Source organism: Miniopterus natalensis, chromosome 14, assembly GCF_054644295.1.
Source record: "Miniopterus natalensis isolate mMinNat1 chromosome 14, mMinNat1.hap1, whole genome shotgun sequence".
Lineage (NCBI taxonomy): Eukaryota > Metazoa > Chordata > Mammalia > Chiroptera > Miniopteridae > Miniopterus > Miniopterus natalensis.
The window spans coordinates 28,560,633-28,582,634 of NC_142094.1; positions in this window are offsets into that span (position 1 = coordinate 28,560,633).

Here is a 22,002-nt window from a genome sequence, read left to right on the forward strand (position 1 = left end):
TCATCTATATTTGCTTATAAAATACAGCCACCCCATACATGCCATCCAAAGCCTTCCCTACCCCACAGGAAAGGGAACTAATGCTTGTATGAAATGATGATGGTCTTACACTGTCCTCAGACAAAGAAAGCTACTTGTGCAGGTTCACTCTGCCAGAAGGTAATAGAGATGAGATTAAAACTCAGGTCTGAGCGATGTCCTTCCAAATAAAACGTGTGTCTTTACTTTGAATCTACTACTAGCAACAGGCCCTGAATAGGAGAAGCAGATAGAAGTTCTCTGGCTGCTCAAGAACAAATGCCAGTCCTACTGGCTATTTCTTCTAAACAAGTCTAAACCCAAATCTCACACCCAAGAAATGGGTGTTCTGTAACTGGCAATCTTATCTCCATGGACATGGCGGGAAACACTATCTGATAATTTAGTTATTTATATACATCTTTTGGAATCTGATTTTTAAATGAATGCAACATAAAGATATCTGCTCATAGTGAACTTAAGAATTCAATAAATACTGCTTATCAGGCAATTAGGAAAGCACAAAAAAAGAATGTTATTAAGCAGTTTTATAATTGTCTTTTATTATCTATTTATATCTCTTTTATTTGATATGGCTATATAATTGGTTATGAGCCCAGTTCCTATGATTACATTTTGTTAGTTGAAATACGGTTTTAATTGTTTCCAAGTATACTTCATATTTTCTAAAACTAATCTGAAAAGGCCTTAAATCTATTTAGTTGGAGCTGTTTGGGCCAGAGGTGAGAGTACTCCTAACTAATTAGAAGCCTAGTGGTGCACGGATGAAATAGTTTGTATCTTGGCTTCACATGTTAGGTATTAGGAGTAATACATTTCGTGTTGTGGAGACATAAAAAATCCTGGAGATTATTTCTTTTTCATTTTAAAGAATTATAGGTATTAAACAGCATTTATTAAGTCATTTAGCTTTAACTTAATGAGGTTATCCTTCAATCACCCAGTAAACTATTTTACCTAAACTACTTCAAACAGTAGGACATTTTCTATAAGAAAAGATTATCACTGAAGATTAATACTTTATAACCTAAACAGAAATTCATTTCTGTGTTTAGCACAGCTTCTCGCTTTGAATGAATTCTAATACCTGAGTCAGATCTCTTCCAAAATGTCCCATATCTTCTCCTCTGCAAGTAGTATCATCCCAAACCATGTGCCTTATTCTTGACTTTTAATTCTTTTAACGCGTGGTCTGAATCTATTTTCTTTCCTCCATTGTCACAGGCCTCCAGGTTTCTTCCAGCCCAGTGTTCCCTAATGTGCCCTACCTCTCTGCAGGTATCAGGGTTGTTTCTTTCGAGTATAAAACCCAAAGGGTGTCGTCCTCCTCATTGCAGCTCTGATGTTGCTGTGATATAACCCCCACATAATTCTTTCAAAATTCCTTCAGAAATGAAGTTCTTGATAAAAACAACAACAAAACAAACAAAACAGGGCTAACTCAGATAAGGTTCAAACGCGGTTTATGCTGAAAATTTTCAAGAGCCTGAAGTTTCTCTCTCGGATGCTACTTTGCATGGAGATAGGAACGTGAGCTAAATGACCTTTTGATGATCCCCTCCCCCGCCCTGTGATTTTGGTGATCATCTTAGCTTCCCGCATCTCATTTTTTCCAAACACTAAAATCGAATCTGCTCCAAGATACGAGAGTGTGTAACAGATGAAAACCTTTTGATGGAGGAAAGATTCTGTTTGTTTTCTTGGAAGTAATTTCTTGACAATTGCTAACATTTATATTTGAGGCAGCCCATATTGAATCACTAAATCCAAAGAAGATCATAAAAGAAAAATTGGCATGCATGCTACGTAATGATATGTAATTTATTTCTTGACTTGTCTTTGTTGCTCTGCATTGGAAACTTTTACTCCTACAGGCGTGGTTATGGGACTCGCAAACTCTTACTTTCTTAAACCTGAAATCATTCTTGCCTTCTACTCTGTGTAAGCAGGAGAGCTTTGTTAGCATCAGTGGACATTTTACTTCCAAATGAGGCTACATTCGGAGCAGGGCTGCCATAGAGCAAATTACATCGGGCAAGGCTGTTTGATGAAGATTAGCAGTAGTTAGATTAAGCACTTCTTGAGTTTGCCATTTAATCCACCACTGCTCACTCTGTGTAGTAAGCCAATGATGATACCTGAAGGTGTAACAATTAGGTTATTGTTTTCATTGTTTTTTAATCAGCTATTTTTGAACCAATGGGAAACTTCAGATAAAAAGTAAAAAACAGATCTCTCACATAGCATATGGATGATCTGCTTGACTACAGATTCAGGTGCTATCTTGTTTTAATTACATTATTTCTGCTAATAATGGCAATGATAACAATGTTCCATAAAAGCTAGCTACTTTGAGCTAATTCCTGGCAGAGCTTTATATATATTATTTATATTGAATCATCACAACAGTTCTCTGAAGTTTTACCAAAATAAAAATGGTGAGTTATTCATGGAGTCTGGGGCATTTTTTTCTGATACTGACTCTGCGTGTCCATGAATATTTTTACAAAGAGTTGTTCAGCATTTGGTTGATTATTTGTTGTTGTTGCTTGGTCCAACTGCAGCTTGGATGATATAAAATGAACATAGAAAACCATAGCATTAATCTTGAACGTAAAAGCCCTATTTGTATTGTGACACAAATATAAATGTAAAGCAAGCAGAAAAAAATGCTATGTAAGGTCTTTTCTGAGCTTAGAATTGTTAGAAAATATTTAACTTTTATGTTGTTCAGTAACTTTTCTATTTTGTGTACTGTAAGTGCAAAAAGACTTATGCTAGGGTCAAAAATGATTCTGAAGTCTCATAGTGAACTATTTTTATAAAAAATGTATTAGTTCCTCAGGTAAATGGGCACCATTGAACTTAAGAAAATTACCAAGAGCCATTGAATATAGAGTTAATATTCAATACAGATCTGATTTGTATTGATCAGCAAATATTTGATATAAAGCACTATAAAGAAAGAATGTTATTAATATTCCTTGTCTCTTGAATGTGTTATGGTTGAAATGATGGGTTTATATACCTAAAGAGGGTAGCATTTTATCGTGCCAAATATAAACTGTGACTATCACTCACATCACCTCATCCCCACTGTATTCAAAACTGGGAAGCATTTTTTATGCTATGGAATAATTAGAATTGTCAACAACAATCATGTTTTTACTATAGCACTGAGAGAAAGGTTGATCTATTATAGGCAAATAATCACTGACCATAATGGCATTTTGCTAAATGACAGCACAGAGAGCAAGTTTCATCCATAGCCCTGAATGATCCCTCCACCAGACAGAACTGGACACCACACTGGACATGCATCCAGGTGATGGTTTTACCCGGTTGGCCTTGTGTCAACGAAGCAGTTGCCCCAGTTTGCCTAGTCTTTCCTTGCTGACATTAGAACTGAGATGGGTAAATATGAAGTGTTATATAAAGTCTGCTCTCACATTGGGGTAGGGGGAGAGATGTCTTTATTGCTCCATTTCCACAATTCCTAAAAGTACAGCCTAAAAGTTATGATGCAAAAGAGGTAAGTCAATGTCATTGTAAGTGATTAGTAAACAACTCCAGAACTGGAGACTCTCAGGGTCGAAGGGAGCCTTAGAGGTCATGAGTGATGATCCCATCTTCTTCTGACGACTGCAGTGATACCGAAACCCACTGCTGATAGGAATCTCTTGGCCTCCCAGCATCAGACTGTCCCAGTTGATAGAAAGTCCTTGAATCAAACTATAATGCGTCTCTCTATACGTGCCACTGATTGGCACTAGATGCACACTTTTGGACTAATGAAATGTTTACTTCCTCTTTGACAATGACAGGCTCCTTTCCAATACTTCCTCATTCTCTCGGGTTTCCTTCCTTCGATGGTCTAGTCGCTTTCCTCTGACTATGCTCCAATTTTTTTTAACATTTTGCAAACTCAGAGTATAATCTGACCTGCACAGGACAAAACACAATTAGCAAGAGCAGCCTTATTCCAAGCACTGTCTTTCTCTTAACACTGGATTTGCTTTTGTGGCAACTATATCAAAGTCACACTTGAAATTCCTGAGTGCTTCTTAAATATCTAAGCTGAGTCCCATGCACCCCGTCCTGTGCCTGTGCAATTGGGTTTTTATCTTTTTGTTTTGGACCTCCATAGACTTCACATTTATTTCCATTAACGTTACCTCATTAAATCTGTTGCACCTCACCAACTTCATTTTTTTCCCCAATTTTGAATGGAGAGTGTATTCTAATTCTGCCGTCTCACTGAGTGAAATCCTAACTTAGAGCACTGGTAAACCTGACTAGCATGCTTTCTATTCATTCTAATGCCTAATTTTTATTTATTTTTTAAATGTTGACAGTAACAGGACTGAGGCACCACCATTAGAAACGTCCTTCCAGACAGCCATTGATCACTCACTGCCATCCTCTGGGTGTGGCTATTCAACAAATTGCCAACACCCTTGATTTCTAGCTCATATTTCTTCATGTTAGCCACTGGGATGCTTTGTGAGGCCTTGACAAATATCCTGTAGAAGTCCAGATACATTAATTACCTCCACTGGTTAGCCCAGTAACCCCCTTCAGTGAAGGAAATGATGTTCATCTATGTGATCTGCTCCTTGGTGAATCGTCTGGAGCCCAATTGTGAGCCTTCTCATGACTGATGTGAGGCCCACTGATAGGTAGGTTTTGAGAAACTGCTTCCCTCCCCCCTTTTAAAATCACATTCACATTTGCCAATCCTTTGCCTGTATACACACCTCCCCTGCTTCCCACAGTTCCTCAGAGATGTTCGGCAGTGGTTCAGTTGCTTTCATTTGCAGCAGGGTCCTCGGTGTACTCGTCATCTCTAGAATTAGCACAGTATCTAAAACATAAGAGGTACCCTGTTATGTTTAAGAATCCAGAGCACACAAAATTTTATACTTTGGTGGTTATATTCATGTCTTAAAAATCTGAAACAGAAACTATGTGTATCTGGAGACAAAATTCATTTGTACACTACATTAGAAAGTTGAATGGGGCCAAGACACACTCCCACATCTGACCACATGCCACCCGTTTAATACCTTTCCAAGTTATCTCCCTGTGGTGGTCCACTAGCATAATATAATGTATACCTCTCCCTTCATCAGCTTCTTGAAGGAAATTTAAGTCAGAAGGACAGGAGACTTTCAGGTGGAAGAGCTTCTAAAGGTAACAAGCAGAAGGTGGTGATGGCCAAACCTCACACTCCAAAAATCCACGGGTTTGACTCCCGGTCAGGGCACGTACCCAGGCTGCAGGTTCCATCTCAGATCAGGGCAAGTATGGGGGGCAACCAATCACGTCGCTTTTTCGCCCCCTTCCTCTCTCTCTGAAATCAATAAAAACATATCCTCGGGTGAGAATTTTTTTAAAATGAAGTTTGGGGTATATTTAGAATTTTTGCAAACTTCTCAATCTTTCCAAGATATTTTCCCTTTCAAATTCTCATGCTATAGAATTCTTCTAATCTGTTTCCTGAACTTTTAAAAATCTGTTCTCATAAATTTGCCATATCTGTCTGATATTTTTCAGAACCCCCCATCCCATCACAATTTTTAAAAATATGTTTTTATTTTCTATAAAATTCTCGTTGCTTCAATGTGGTCAACCAATTCCCCCTTGTTGGAATTTGATTTTTTTTTCAATATCAGTTCCCCCATAAATTTCCTCAAGTTTTTGGACAATGAAATTGCCAATAAGTCAGGTCCATGACCTATCTCATATGTCCTGAGATTAGAGGAAAATGAATTCCAGAACCGTTGGTTAGAGGCTACCATCAAAACTTACGTATCTCATAAGACACATCTCACTTAGTATTAAGACTTTATTCTAGCATTACCAATATACCATAGGAATTAATGTAATGAAAAAATACTCAAAGGAGATTTACTTAAAATCTACATTTATTCATTTATTCAACAATTAATTATTGAGGGCCTATTATGTACCAAACATAATAATTTGAAGGACCTGAGATAATATGAAAGCAAATAATACACTATTTAGAAAGAGCACACCAATTAATTTCTTTGCAAATATTTATTGAACACCTACTATGTGACAAGCACTATGCTAGGCACATAAGCATAGAGGAATCATATTGTTGATGATGCAGACATCCTTGGGTTTAAATCTCTAATATCTGCTAGCTTATAAATTGCTGAATATTTTATCTACAAACAGACAATAACACCACACAATTTTAGGACTACTATTAGGCCTGAGAAATTAAATTATTCAAGATACTGATGATACAAAGATGAGCAAAATAAACTCCCTCTTTTCAAGATATTTAAAGTGTAATAGATAACAAAAACTAAGCATTTCAATAATATTTGTTAAATAAAATTAAACATAACATAGGGCAAAATGTGACACTGTAATACTAATTATCTTCTCTACTGAATGATAAGTTTCTTTGAACACCAGGAACCCTTAATATAGTATCTAATGAGTAATAGAATAGCAACGAAAGTTGAAGAGATGGACAAACAGGCGAGTAACTCTTCTACAATATCACCCTAGAGTCATGAAATTCTCTTAAGGCACAATATTTATTTCCAAAAACTTCATGTTAGTATTAATGATTTAAATTCTCCTTTAAGATTTTAGAAGTGAAAGAGAAAATTAATTCCTGCCTATAACGTAGGGTTACAACATATATTATCACTAATTTTTCAAGTTTTATATTAAAAAAAAACAAAACAACACCTGAATGACCGACCGTTGAGTATTTTAAATTTAATCTATCAGGTAAAAATTGCAAGTGGATCTTTCTTCCTCACTTTGAATTAGTAAAGTTTCTTAGGCCAGAGATGAGTAACAATTTGGCAACTCTGGAAATGTTTGCATATTTTCCCCTGTACAAATTAACTTTATAAAGAAATACTGGAAGAAGCTGGAGTTTCTGGAGCATTGAAAGCTGAAAGCTTAAAGTATAAACAGTGACTAAGATATTAGTCAGAGTAAGCAGCTGTTCCTTAATAAGACAAGCAATAACATGTTTAAAATACTGCAGGAAAATTAGGACAGAGAAAATAAAGAACTTTTTATCTTCTGAGAGTGACTCTAAATTAGGTGACCCTAGAAAAGCACACAAGTAAAGATTTTTTAGGATAATACAGCTATCCTGGAAGTAATTTTAATTAGTTTTTAATTCTGTTCCTTAATAAAAGTTGCATAGACCAGATAATTTTCCAAATTCTCAAATTTCTTGATGTTTGGGAGACTCTGCAAATTTTCCATGTGTCCCCTAGAGGGCAGTGGTGACCCAAAACACAGGAAAGGATTACACAGGAAAGGATTTTCTGTCAGCCTTGTGTGCTCTCTGGCGTCAGCCCCCACTCCAGTCCCTTTACCATTCCTCACAGATCTGTCTTCTGTAAGCAAGTGGGCGATGGTACGTTTATTTCTGAGTACCAAACTAGCAAAATTACCAAGTATTAGAAAAGGACATTAAATTAAGTATATTTGTATGGAAATTGAAAGAAAATAACATTATATGAAGATTATATTTTGTTTGTGTATATCACATAATACACACACACTAGTTGGTTCTTTTCATTCATTTTCATGCATTTTGATGTAGAAAATGATGTGTCAGTTGTGTCAAGACAAAGAAATCAAAGTTTTTTCCCTTGTCAGTTTGAAACAATCCATAGTATTACTGAATGCATATTAACTCATTCACTTATTCAGTCAGGAGTTACCTAATGTGTAAGATACTCATTATATTACTACATTCGATAATGTAAGGAACAAAGAAACTACTACAGGAAGCTTATAATTAAGAAAGTGATGTTAGCTTGGCTAGGTGTGGCTCAGCGGTTGAGCATCGACCTAGGACCCAGGTGACTGGGGTTCGATTCCCAGTCAGGGCACATGCCCGGGTTTCGGGCTCCATCCCCAGTCGGGGGCGTGCAGGAGGCAGCTGATCAGTGACTCATCACTGATGTTTCTCTCTCTCTCCCTCTCCCTTCCTCTCTCTAAAATCAATAAAGATGTGTGTGTTTTTAAAAAGAAAGTGATACTAAATTGCACGATACAGGGAAGGATGACATAGGAATATACTCAACTAGTTGTTAACTTTGGTAGCAGTGCAACATAAAAAAAAAAACCTTTGCTCCTTTTATAAATATTTTGGATTTCTTTTGGAGGCTCACAGGTCCAAAAATCTTGTCCCGGTCCAACAGAACACATAATTTTGTATTTCAAAGGTGAGGACGAACCACAGGAAGCTTCATAAATAGGAAGGGAGAGCCTGAGTGAGCGCTTTTCTAATGCTGAGGTTTTCTATTTTAGTTGATGTCGCTATTTAAATATTTTATTCTGCTCACAGACATTTTTATGCAAAGGATGCAACTTTCAAAAGAGCCTTTTTTGCAAGGCTGCCCTAAAAGCCTCTTACAATACCTGTGAATTTATCTTCCAGGATCGCTTTTATTGTATTCGGGTTATTTGCTGATTAAACTTTATTCATTTTTACCTTGTGAAATTGGGAACGAGAGGCAAACCTCAAGTATATGAAGAAAAAGATTAATGATGTCAGAATTATAGTTCAGTCAGTATTTACTGAGCCATTTGGGGTTTTCTGTGTGAGGCAGAGGGTAATGTCTGTCTACCTGCATAGCAACGAGTGGCTGTGAGAACATTCCTGCCATAACTTTTGGTCAAACCAAATGGTGTGGTTTGTTTATGTGATTGCTTGTTTATGCAGATGGCTTTGGCTGGAAATTATACATATTTGCAATACCTCCCGGGGGAATTCTGCCATCACATCTGTAGCCATGGTCTACATTACAATCAAGACTTTATTGAGATGGTAGAAAATGGACTTTCAGTACTAACAATATGGCTGGTAATCATTTATGATGGTTTAACTTTAGAATTAGGAATGACATATTTGTTTAAGTATATTATAAATGGTGGGTATTTTCAGTAGCATTGCTTTAAAGAGTTAAAGCAGCAGAATCAATATTGTCAGTATACAGGTTAATGTTTATGGTGCCAGGACCAATCCAGGGAGGGGACAAACTATTACAATTGCATTTTTTTAAACTACTATTTATTTCTATTTTCCCAGATAGGACTAAGCCCACCGTTATTTCCAGGGCTGCAGTAAATCATCTTAAGGCTTTACCAAAGGACAGATGAGCTGCTAAGTACTTGTCAAGTAGATCGCTTTTTAGAAGAAAATAGAAAATTATGACTGTTTGAAAAAGACTTAGACATTTACACAAGACAGCTTATGAGAGGAAGAAAAAAGCCACTCCATAATTTGCTTCTTCCTGAAGGTGTGGAAATTTCCCCTAAATGGAAAATACACATGTATTGTTTGTGGAAAGAGTAGGTATAAAAGCCAATTTTTACTCCTAACTTTATTTTGCATTTGCAGTTTGAGATGAGTCTACGAAATGGTTACTGTCAGACATTAGTCATTCCTTTCTCCTGCCATTTTTGTATGCTTATATTTAAAAGGAAACTGCAACCGTTGTGTATATTTTGATAAATTATTTGTAAGGGGAGAGTCTCTTTTTCCCTGTTGGGAACTGTTATATTGGAAGTCACAGCCAGATGATTTTACTGTTGGTTCCAACAAAGAATGACAGACCACTGACTACATTCAAGCTCTATAATCAGCAGACATTCCTATCATGTGGCTCATTTTGAAAGTGTCCATTCACAACTTTTCTACCAATAGGTCTGAAGGGGCAGAAAAATGGTCAATTTCTTTTAAAAAAAACATTATAAACAATCATCACATTTAATAGTACTGCAATAACACATCAGTAGAATAATAACCTACCTTGCTTAGAACGTAGAGCTTGTAAAGCACCTCCACACAGCAATGCTGATCCTAGGTGAGTGTAGTTAAGCCCATTCCAGACATTTCTAAGAATTAGAGAGCCTGGGGGGGTTTCCCAAGGTCACATAGCTTGAAATTTGCCAAATCCTTCTCAGACAAGGTCTCCTCACTCTGAGTCTGCATCTGCATTGTATTCTAGTGAGGCGATATTTACTACATTTACTGCATTCATTCGATTATATGAAGCAGCCTCTGTATATGTTGATGGGACATATACAGAATGGTGCTATTATTATGTGCCAGGCAATGTACTCAATACACAGATCTCCTTTTTAGAGAGGAGAAAGCAGAGTCCCAGAGAGGTTAAATAATGCATCCAGAACCACACAGCTCGTGAGCAATGGAACCAGGTTTCTGACCCAGATTTGTCCAGCTCAAAGCCACACTGCCTTCAGGAAATGCACTTTCTTTCCCATGCATTTCTAGACTGGGCTTTTATTCTAGATGGGGCTTTCACTCCCCTAATTGTTCTATTTTAAAACTGTTGCACAGTTCTGTGCTGACTTTTGCCTCACTGCTGTATGTTTTCATTGGATACAGGGTTTTCTACATGTTGGAAATAATGCTGGTGTGGGCTCTCTGTTTTGAGTGCAATTTGCATGGCATGGCACAGTCTCAGTCTCCTCCGAACATCAATGGAGGACCAACTGAAGCAATCTGGGAAGCCAGCCCAGGGCCCTCTGAGAATGAGGGCCACCCATCCCTCTTCCTTTGGTTGGTAGAATGGTAGGCCTGAGTAAAGCACAATGGACTCTGGGTACAGGCCGGAGTTTTGACTCCCCTACCCACAAACCCAACCCCAAGTCAATAAATAGACAAAGAAGCTACAGGATGAAGTCTGAAAAAGACTCTATAACCCTGCTCTCGCCACATGAAGGCGACAGGGCATCTTCCTGAAGTGGTAATGACAAGTTCATAGGTATTAAAGGTGCTAAGCAATGGAGCAGCAGTCAAGGGCACCAAAGGGTACAGGGCAGTGGGGATAGCCAACCTGCAAATACTGCCGAAAAGGCCACCAAAAATGCAATCCAACTGGAGTTTATTACAAGTTCTTCGTGACTTGAGCTATGATAGCCAGTAAATAAGAAAGCAGCAGATGGTGGGGGCATGATACAAAAAGTAAAATCATTTAAACCTCTCTCATGAGTACTTCCAGTTTAAATATTTGGTCCAAACAAATAGTTCAAAGTCTCAGATACATAAATATTACTTTGGGAAAAAGCAGTCATTTATTTGATACACTGTGTTATGTTGCAAATGCAGATGATTAAATTTCCAGTCCTCTAAGGGGGTACTTTGTTCCTGTGAGCGCTTATTTACAACTGGCAAAAACCACATGTCTGGCTGTGGACGTCAGACTGTTGGATTATTCAGACAAACATACTATTTGATTAAATTTACTAGTATAATCAATAGGGGGTTCTGGTTGTCACATTAATTACATTCTATGGAAATTCTATGGACGCATCATTTAATTAAAATTTTCACTTAGTACTTATCAGAGTATAAGAAATGTCATCACAGTTTTTTGCACATGGTAATGAAATCATTGGTACATTACCAAGATTAAATCATGAAGAAATATCTACCCTTCTGTTTTCCTTCCTGCTAAAATTATCAAGCTTCTTACAGTACCACCTGTGATGACAGGCAGGATATACGGAATTTCAAAACTTTCCACAACATCTCCATGTCAGGACAAATTAGCATTTCTAGTCTATGATTTATCGTTATAGCATTTCAGAGCCTTATAGCTAATTCTTATAACCATTGATAATATCTACATTTATTGAGTGTTCAATATGTGCAGTGAATGTATTAAGCACTCTCCTTACATGATTTAATCTCAGAAAAACACTTGGAGGTTTCTTTCCATTATACAGACATAGAAAGTAAGGCACAGGTTACATAGATGGTAAAGGCTAGAGCCAGAATTGAAACCCAGATCTGACTCATTCCAAGGCCCTTCTAGTCTAATCCACTTTGTATTTCATACATACAGAAAGAGGCCCAGTGGAATAACCTGTCTTTTCAGAGGGCACATAGCTGGATAGTGGCAGACAAAACCAGGGCTCCGGTTTCCACCAGTTGTCTTCATTGCCGTGAGCCGTCACTATAGGCCTAAGCTGTTCAGCTCTTCATCTTGTTGCATTTCTCTCTCGGCATAAGGCAGCCAGAGACATGTAAGTAATATCCATTATCACTGCTGCCTGTGATGTATAGAGCAATCACATTTTTAATGGACCCTGTCTGAGTCCTGCTTGTCTGCATAGCTCTTAAAGAGGTCTGGAATGAATCTATTGCTCACTTAGTGTCAGTCAGGATTTGGCAGAGTTCCTCAGATGGTAGAGTTGGATTTCTGTGGATTTTTTTTCTCTTCTCTATCTCTGGAAATTTTTCCCAGAGAATGTCATACTATAGCCCCTATTCTAAGACTAAGAACTGTGACTGCTTCCTAAAAAGCCTTCTGCTTTAAACAGCCCTGATCTGGTCATGCCTTTTCCTTGCTTTAAATAGAAGTTTTGTTGTGTGATGTGTTTTTAATCACAAATGGGTGTTGAATTTTATAAATCACTTTATCTGTATCTATTGAGATAATCATATGGTTTTCTATTCTACTAATATGGTAATTTACATTACTTATTTTTTTAATGTTAAACCAACCTTGCATTCCTGACAACTTGGCCTTACTATATTTCCCTTTGTTAAATTGCTGGGTTTGCTAATACTATTTTTATTTGCTAATATTTTATTCAGGATATGTGTCTATGCTCATGATGTCCCTGTCAGGTTTTTTATGCTTTTTGTTTTTTAATTTTTTAAATATTTCTTAAATATGTCTTTATTGATTTCAGAGAGAGGAAGGGAGAGGGAGAGAGAGAGATAGAAACATCAATGACGAGAGAGAGTCATTGATCAACTGCCTCCTGCATGCTCCCTGCTGGGGATAGAGCCCACAACCCGGGCATGTGCCCTGACTGGGAATCAAACCACGGTCTCCTAGATCACAGGTCAATGCTCAACGGCTGAGCCACTCCGGCCCGGCGTCCTTGTCAGTTCTGTCATGAGTGTTATGCTGGCCTCATCTTGGTTTGGGTGGTGGTAACAAAGGTATTTACATATATTAAAAGTCATTGAACTTAAGATATTGGACATTTACTATATGTAAGTTACTCTTAAATTTAAGTACAATTTTAAAAAAATTATTCAGATAGCTTCACCTTGCCCTGAAGCCAAATTCATTAGAACAGCATTCAAGGCTTCTGTTTCCATGGATAGCTGGGTAATATCTGTCACTTCACCTTGTACACAGCTGCACAAGGCTTTTAGTTATTCAAAACGATCATGTTCTTTCATACTGTCAGAACTTTGCTAATGCTCTTCCATCAGAACAGAATGCTCTCTCCAAACCTCTCATTCTCCACCTGGGAGAATCCTTTCGTCCTTCCAGGCTTAACATAAACAATGCTCCTTTGAGGACATTTCCTGGAAGATTCTGTCCCCCACCCGTTTACCTGAATGGGTTAATCCCTGCCCTGTGCTGTCACTGCACTGGGCACACAAATTCTGGCACACAAAACAGATACTGTGTGTGAGTATTTCCATCTCCTCCATGAGGCTGAGAGCTCTTCTGAGTCTTTCTCATCTTTGGGTGTCTAGGGCCCAATAGCACCCAGCAGGGGTACCTGGCAAACATTTATTGAAAGAATGTATGTGTCCACCAACACAAAACTGGGGGAAGAGGAAGAGTATAACATGGTAAAGTTGTTACCATTTTATAAAACCAATAAATAAATGAATGCCTCCTCCAAAAAAAAAAATAGATCTGGTATTGTTTATGTATCACTGTATAACAAATTAACCCAAAACTTGGAGGCTTAAAACAACAATCATTTCACTTATTTGCTCCCAGTTCCGCACTCAGAAGAATATTACCAGCTTATTAAGAAATAAGGCCCAACTGTAAAACTTTTGTAGAATCCCACATGATAGCAGTTCATTACGTCCATGAAGAAAATTAGTGGCTAAAAATTGTTACGAATTTAATAACATGTTTAAATGAAAAATATCTAATCAACTGTGATAGCACACACTTAATTTTCAATAGTGACTGTTCTTTTTCAAACAACAAACAACTTGTGCATATGAGTTCTCGTTTCCATTGTATCAAACACAGGACCTGTGTGAGTATCTATCACTGACAAGTTACAGACCACAAATTTAGAGTAAGAGAATGCATTCTAATACTGGGTCACTGCTCCTAGGCTACCCTAACTAATTACAGTGTTTTATAATCAGCACTGCTGGTATATACCAGGCTGGCAATTTAAGTGAGCATATTTGTGCTATGTAAAGATAGCTGGAAATTATCTGTGGTTTGGGATAGCTCAGGGCAGCTACTCCTTGAATAATTGACCACAATGATCCACATGTCTTCCCAATCAAAAGGAAGCCTCCATGTTAAGTTGTTTGGAATGACTAATCCATCAGTACATTGCTTTTATATTATTTACTCTGATGTTCACAAAGTGTGTTCAGTGGAACACTGTGGATTGTTGATCACAAAGAAAGGTTATTTTGTCAAGTATGGGCAGCCTGAAACAAGACTATTTCTTTCTTATAAATGCATAATTTCCTTTCACATATAAATGCCCTGAGAAGTCATCCAATCAGAAGTATAACTTCATTTAAGAAGAAGATACAATATAAAGTATTTCCAAAATTTATTTGACCACTTATAAATAAATGAAGGTCTATTCTCCTCTATTAATAGAGTTTCACACTGGGCTAGTCCAACAGAATATACTTTGGGGACTCCTACTTGACTAATTTATTTTACCTCTCTAGTTACTATCTAATTCACTATTTGATAATTCCGAAAATGCTTGTCTACTTTCCTTTCACCCAATCTTTCTCCCCTCTCTTCACCCTTTCTGACCAGGTTGCCCAATTTAGCAAATGAAAATAGCAAACCCAAATACAAGTTACATTTGGATTTCAGACAAAGAATGAATAATTTTTTTAATATAAGTATGCCCCAAATATCACATGGGACATTTGAATGTGCTTAGGTGTCCTATATTTTATCTGGCAACTCTAACTCCAAGCCAGACGAGAGGCATCCATAAGCAATTAATGAAACTCAGCTTAATTCAGTCATAAGTACATGGAAGGAACTCATTCAATGCTTGTCAAATATGTTTTTTAAATCTTTCATAATAGAAATGTAGAAATGTGAAGCAGTTTTTGAGACCACTGTATCTTTGCTCTTCTTATAATAATTTCAACATGAATAGTGTAATTGCTCTGGAACTCTAGACTAAAATAAACTTTTATTCCAATATGAGCTCTTTCATTTCACAGATGAGGAAGCTGAAGGAAGCGACTTGACACACCCAAGGAAATTCTCCCACAAGGAGTTGATAACTGTCAGTCTTGAGTTCTCATTACCTAACTCTCAAGCTGATGATACTGAGACTCACAACCAGGCTATCTTTATTGTTGTTCACTATATTTGGTAGGGCCAAAAAATTCAACTTTTTTAAAAAGTGATAAACTGGTGTTTTAAATTATAGACTTAGCTAAGTTTACCATTTTAATTAATACAGTCACAATAAAATGAGATACATTAAAATAAATTTAAAGCTTAAATTATAGTGAATATGTTAAACCTTTAGAAGGCACATCAATATCTCCCAATGTCTCAGTTACTCTATAGTGTGCAAGAGTACAAATTTAAAGAGAATTCCACACAAAGTCACACTGTCTTTGTGTGACTATATGTTTCTATTTATAAACTATTGTTCAAGAGGTACATATACGTATACTTATACATATATATGTGCTTTTTTTTCCATCCATTAGCCACCTCAAATGTGTTATTGAGAAGAAACATCAAGCCCAGCAATAGTTCAAGCAGTAATGCTCATAAGACCAACCGTTTTGACAGTTTCCTTTTTATAGAAAGCAGAACTATTTATATTCATGGTAAATGTTATATCACCTTTACTATTCACACAAAAAAAGTACTGTTTGGTTTGGAGTATTGAAAACTGCTAAGAAAAAAAGTCACTTAGGTATTTCTTTTTGTTTCCTGTGTCATATTTAGTACCCATGTCACACAAATACCATTGTCCCTTCTTCAGGTGCCATGTAACTTAAGAGAAAGGAGTCAGGGACCCAGGGTCTTCAACAAGGATTCTGGTTTGGCCAAGAATTCGGAAGACAGACACATCCTTTTAAACTAATGGGTTTTTATGTATCTAGCTTATTCCTCCTCTGGAGCGATGTGGATGTTTGAGCATCAAGGGATATTCTTTACTTGAGTAACTGGGAATGATACACTTACAAGGAGCCTAAGCCCCTGCCTTACCCATACTGCCCATGTATTTAAATCAAACTTCATAATCACATCATCTGTTCAAATGGGCTGTGTTTTTTTCTGCACCTCTTATCTCATCAACCTGACATTGCTGGCACAAAGTAAAACCATTGTAGTATCCCACTTGTTTCATTAGGAAATGGAGCAATAATTTAATTTCTTAAGGAAATATCAAGGAATGAATTAGAGATCCCATTATTAGTTTTCTGTGACATTGTGCTAGTGAGGTGCTATCACTTACAGACCAATGACGCTCAGGTGTTAGTTAGCCAGCTTGTCAGGGATCCTACCAGTCCTGAAGTTGTTATCTCATGAAGATGAACTCTCTTCAATTCTACCTGACCCTTGACCTACGTGAGGTTTCTAAAATATAAAAAGGTAATTTAACAGAGTGATATCAGAATTTAAGAGGATCTATAGGCCATTAGTCTTCTAATCACACAGTGTGATATTATGTACTGTAATCAGCATTACTTTAACTGAATGAATAGGGAATCGCAAATATGAAGTGCTAATTACATGGAAGTAGAATTTTTTTTCCCCCTATGAGGAGCTCCTACTTTAAAATGAATAATATTTAAATAGGTATTTGAGCTCTGGCAAGTGACTTGACCTTTCTAGTCCTCAGTTTCCTCATCCATAAAGTAGGGGCGATAGTGCTACCTTCCTCATAGTCATTGGGAAGACTTAATGTGAGTGTGAAAGCATTTAGCACCCTGCTCAATACACTGTTAACACTAAACACTAAAATATTAACCAGTATAATTACAGATTAAAAAGTCAGGTGGGGATCTTGGAGTTTACTACTATTATTCAGCCACACTAGGTACCTTACCTGTTCATTATACTTTATTCTTTGCAAAACACTTTCATGATCTCAAAGTGTCTTTTCATGGATGGTCAATGTAATTCTGGCAGTGGTTACAGTGGAACAAATAAAAACATGAAGCATAGCTTTCCCTTAAAATTGTAGCTTTGTCATAAGTCAAACACAGATGGCCTGTATAAATTACTAGAAGAATTGTAACTAAGATGTCTTGTAAAAGTTTTGTCATTTACCATTATTAAAAACCATTTACTCTAGGCTTTCTTGCTATTCAAGGCACTGCGTGGATGAAAACCCAGTGACACTTCCATGTCTTTCACCAAAACTTCAGTTTCCTCTAAGACTGGTGCTATGATGGGAAGTGGGATCTTGTATCTGACCCCTAGGAGTCATCAGCTTATGTTTATAAACTAAAGGATTATGCTCCTTCAATATAGATCTGACGTGTTTAACTGCTTATATCATTCACTTGCAATGCAGTTAACTATTTGTCCATAAAGGGGAGTTTACCAAGCAGTAAATTAGAGGTCATATGACATATAAAGGTAAATACAAATATTTACAGAGCTAAGGAGAGACTGCAATTGTGTGTGTTGCGTCAGATGTTCTTGACTCAGGTCCTCTGTGCTTTTAGATAAGGAACCATTATGAAAGGAGGAGGGATGCCAATTAAAGAAAAGCCTCATAATTCAGCTTCTCTCTGGGGACTGACTGGCACGTCTCTTTCCAGGTCACTGGAGTTTCTAAAATATTTATCTCTTTTTAAAGTGGTACCTATTCATATGTTAGTGTACTGTGCACTAATCTACTTCAGAATGTTTACATCCACATGATCAGAAGATCAGGGTTAGAATTCTGGGTTAAGTAAAATTCTGATTTCCACTCTGCTAACATAAGAGCAAGTCACGTACCCTCTAGGAAACTTCATTTCCCCATCTCTCATATTTGAGAAAATATTCTTGAGGCTGTCATGAAGATTAAGTGACATGTATATTAGAGGTGTTTGGTAAGCAGAAAAATATGATATGAACATAGGTGGAATTATTTTTCTGAAATGGGCTGCGTGTATAGGTGTGCGCAGTCCATTTATTTTTCTAGTTTCTGCATGTACTTTAGCTCATTTCTATAGATGGAAGAAAAAGCAGCAATTGCAAGTCATTGGCGGAGCAAAAATCTCAAATACTAAACTTTCTACTTTACAGAGAGAATCTGATGGAGGCTATTATGTATAATGCTTACAGTCAGCATTTGGGGGATGCGTTGTGGGGATGATTGATCTTTGGTACTCCCAAATCAAATGATACCTTGTGCTGCACATTACTTTTAAATGGCCTCATGATAAGTCCATTTTTACATTTACCAGTGTGTACAGAGCTTCACATTTTACAGGACATTTTCCACAAACATTATTTCATTTGGTCTTCTTAACAACTTTTCAGAAAGTTATTATTCTTGTCCTCATTTCACATATGGAACTCTGAGTTGCTACAGATTAAGGAACTAGCACAGAATGACATGGCAAATTAGTGGGATAGCCAAAACACAATCCCATTTTTCTGCGCTTTCGACTGCCCTGTGGGCCCTTAATGTGTGTTTGGGGAATTTTTTTTTCCAGTTGTTTCACAAAGAGAAACAGTTTTGTATTTTTTCTACGAAACCATTGGCCAGGCAAGATAACCTTAAACATACTATAACTCATAAATCTTTCCATTTATTTTTACTTAGGTAAAGCTGAAGTCTAGCATTAACACTTTTTGCAAATATTAGGAATGTAGCTTATTCCTGAAACAAATGTTCCTTTCACATGCAGATTTTTTCCAGTACAGAATCGTGTTTTTACTTTTAAAAAAAGTCAAAAGTACACATTGTGCATGAGACTGTTGTTTTTCTTCTTTCCAGAGGTGTGACACATGTTTTCCAATTAGTAATGCCATACTCGTCAAAGCCAGACAGATGACTATAAAAGCTGTTTGCTGCCCTCTTACACGTGCTGACTTAGGCCAGTGGGACACTGCCATCTTGGTAAAAGAGACTTCGACAGGAAGAAGAATGTAGTTAGAATTGTGGAGCTTGCAAAATCACATTTTTACCAAACTCGCCCCACCCAAACAGAAAACCTCATGAATGGATTTGTCCAGAAAGGATTGTACGCAAATCTGCACAAACACACTTAACATGCTATAAGAAAAGGGCACCTTTCTGTCAATTTCCAACTCAAAGGCCATATCGGCTGGGGCCCAGTAAAACAGAAATTCCAATACAAAAAGCATGTGTTGCCTTCATAGAACTAACGACTAAAAACCACACCGTGTCGAATGCTTCTGTCTTTGAGCGGATGCTCGTGGGGAAATTCCAGGATTGGATCCCTCAGATTAGCTTGAGTATTCGTGGGCTATCAACACCTATAAGCGCCTTTAAATATATATATATTTTAAGATAAATTCTTTTAAGTATTTATTTTAAAAAGCTTCTAGAAACTACATCAGGACTGGCAGTGATAACGGGACGAAAAACCGCAGACCGGGAGCTAACCTCCACTTGTAGTTTTCAGGTAAAGAGCGTCTCTCTCAGTTGACCCCCACGGCCAAGAGTAACTCGGATTACCCCAGAACAGGGCACAGAAAACAGGAGCTTCAGGGGTCTCAAGAGCCGGCTTGATGATAACACGGGAGATAAATTCCCAAAGCGGCCAGCACCCCACCCCGCGGAGCCCCGGGGCGGAGGCGGTTTCACGCTTTCCCACGGGACAGGCCCTGAGCGCGGCTTCCGCCCGGGGTGTCCGGACGGGAAAGGACTCACGGCGCTCAGGACACCCGTGGCGTTGGTCGGTCACATGGAAGCCGGGCAGGGGCCCAGGCGGCACGCCCCGCATCGCCCGGCCGCGCAGCGTCTCCTCCGGCAGAAACACTACAGGTCCTAATTGCAAGAGAGTTCGGGAGAAGCAGGGGCGCCGGGAAGATGAGGCCTTGTCCTTCTGGCCGTTAACGAGGAGCCGCAGAGCGGGGTCCCTTCCCTTTCGGTCGCCGTCGGCCGGGCCCGCAGGCAGCCTCGCGCGCCCCGCGGCCCGGCGCTGGCGGCTGGAGGCCCCGTTCCTCCCGGAAGGCGGCCGCACGACGACCCGACGGCGGCCCGCGCCGACCCGCGGCTCCCGCCTGGCGCCCGGGGCCCCACTCTGCTCTGCAGCGCGGGGGGTGGTTCTGGGAAAGCCAGAGGCCCCAGAACTGCGAGTCAGCACGTCGGCGACGACGACGTCCCCGGCCGCTTCGCACCGCGAAGAGCGGGCTGCTGGGCCGGCTCCGGGAATCCTCGCCCGAGGTTGGTTTTTCAGTATCTTGCTACCCGACACATCTGTGCTTAAAAATGGGCCTAAAAGTGAGCTTAAATCGTCCACGTCTTCAAACGCTGGCGGTATAAAGTGTCTGGAACACCTGAAAGTCGCCACCTAAGATGAAGAATCCTCTTTATCAGGGTCCAAGGAGGAAGACGGGCCGCGCAGGGCGTCCTCCCGTCAGGCGCGCGCGGCTGTAGCGGCGCTGGGGGCGCCGTGGCAGCTGGAGGCCGTATCTGCACATCTGCGCCTGCGCCTGCGCCTGCGCGTGCGCCTGAGCCTGAGCATGCGCAGAAGCCAGGACTGGACTCCCGGGGCTGCCGCCACGTGTTCCCTGGGCTCGAGCGTCGGTTGCCAGCCCCAAAGTGCTGGTTTATAAAATACTATTGTAAAGACCCTCTCTATAGGAGTTTTCTGTAAGTACTCAAGTGTGCTTTACGTAACTACCTGAGAATATTCTCTATTAAACTGATGGCGATAGAAATGTCGAAAAATAGCGACTGAATTGAAAATAGTTACCTCGGGGTAGTCATTTGAAAAATCTATCATCCGAGAATATACTTTAGAAAACTGTAAAAACTTCGTAGTAAAAAAATGAAAAATAAACAATCCAATTATAAAATAGGCCAAAGACAGGAACAGATGTTTTAGCAGAGAGATGCGGATGGCAGATACGTACGTGAAAAGATGTTCAGCGTTGTTGGCCATTAGGGGCGGATTAAAACCACAATGGTGGTGCCTACCAAACTATTGAACAACTGAAATTAAAAAAAAAAAAAAAAAAAAAGTGGTAATACCAAATGCCAGTGAGAATGGGCAGAAGCTACATCTCCCCTACCTTACTGGTGGGCATGTAGAATGGCACAGCCACTCCGGGACATAGTTTAAGCTGCTTAGCTTATGACCCAGCAATCACATTCTTGGGCATTCAGCCCAGGGAAATAGAAACCTATGCTCGCACAAATACCTATATACAAATGTTTACAGAACTGTTACTCACAATAGCAAAATACTGGGAAGAACTCAAACATCCTTCAGTGGGTAAATGGATGAACATGCTCTGGTATAATAGCAATTTACTTCGCAATAAAAAGGAATGAACCACTGCTACATGCAACACCCTGGGTGGACCTCAAAGGCGTTATGCTTAGTTTTTTTAAAAAAAATCAATCTTAAAACATTATGTATTGTATGCTCCCATTTATATAACAATCTCAAAATGACAAAACCCCAGAGGTGGAGAACAGATGAATGGCTGGGGTGGTGCTACAAAGAGGTAGCACGTTGAAGTGTCTTTGTGACAGTGGAACAGTTCTCTATCTTGATTGCGGGGATTTTTTTTTAATCCTGTGACTTTGGTAAATATTTACCATAAAAGCTAGTTAAAACTTTTTACACCTACTTTTGTACAGTATAATCCTGAAAGTATTTAAATAAACAGTGTTGGTTTAATTAAGCTTAAATACCCATCTTTATATTTATTAAAAGCAAATATTGATTTTATTAGCAAACAATAATTTTAGTATACAAGTGTGGGT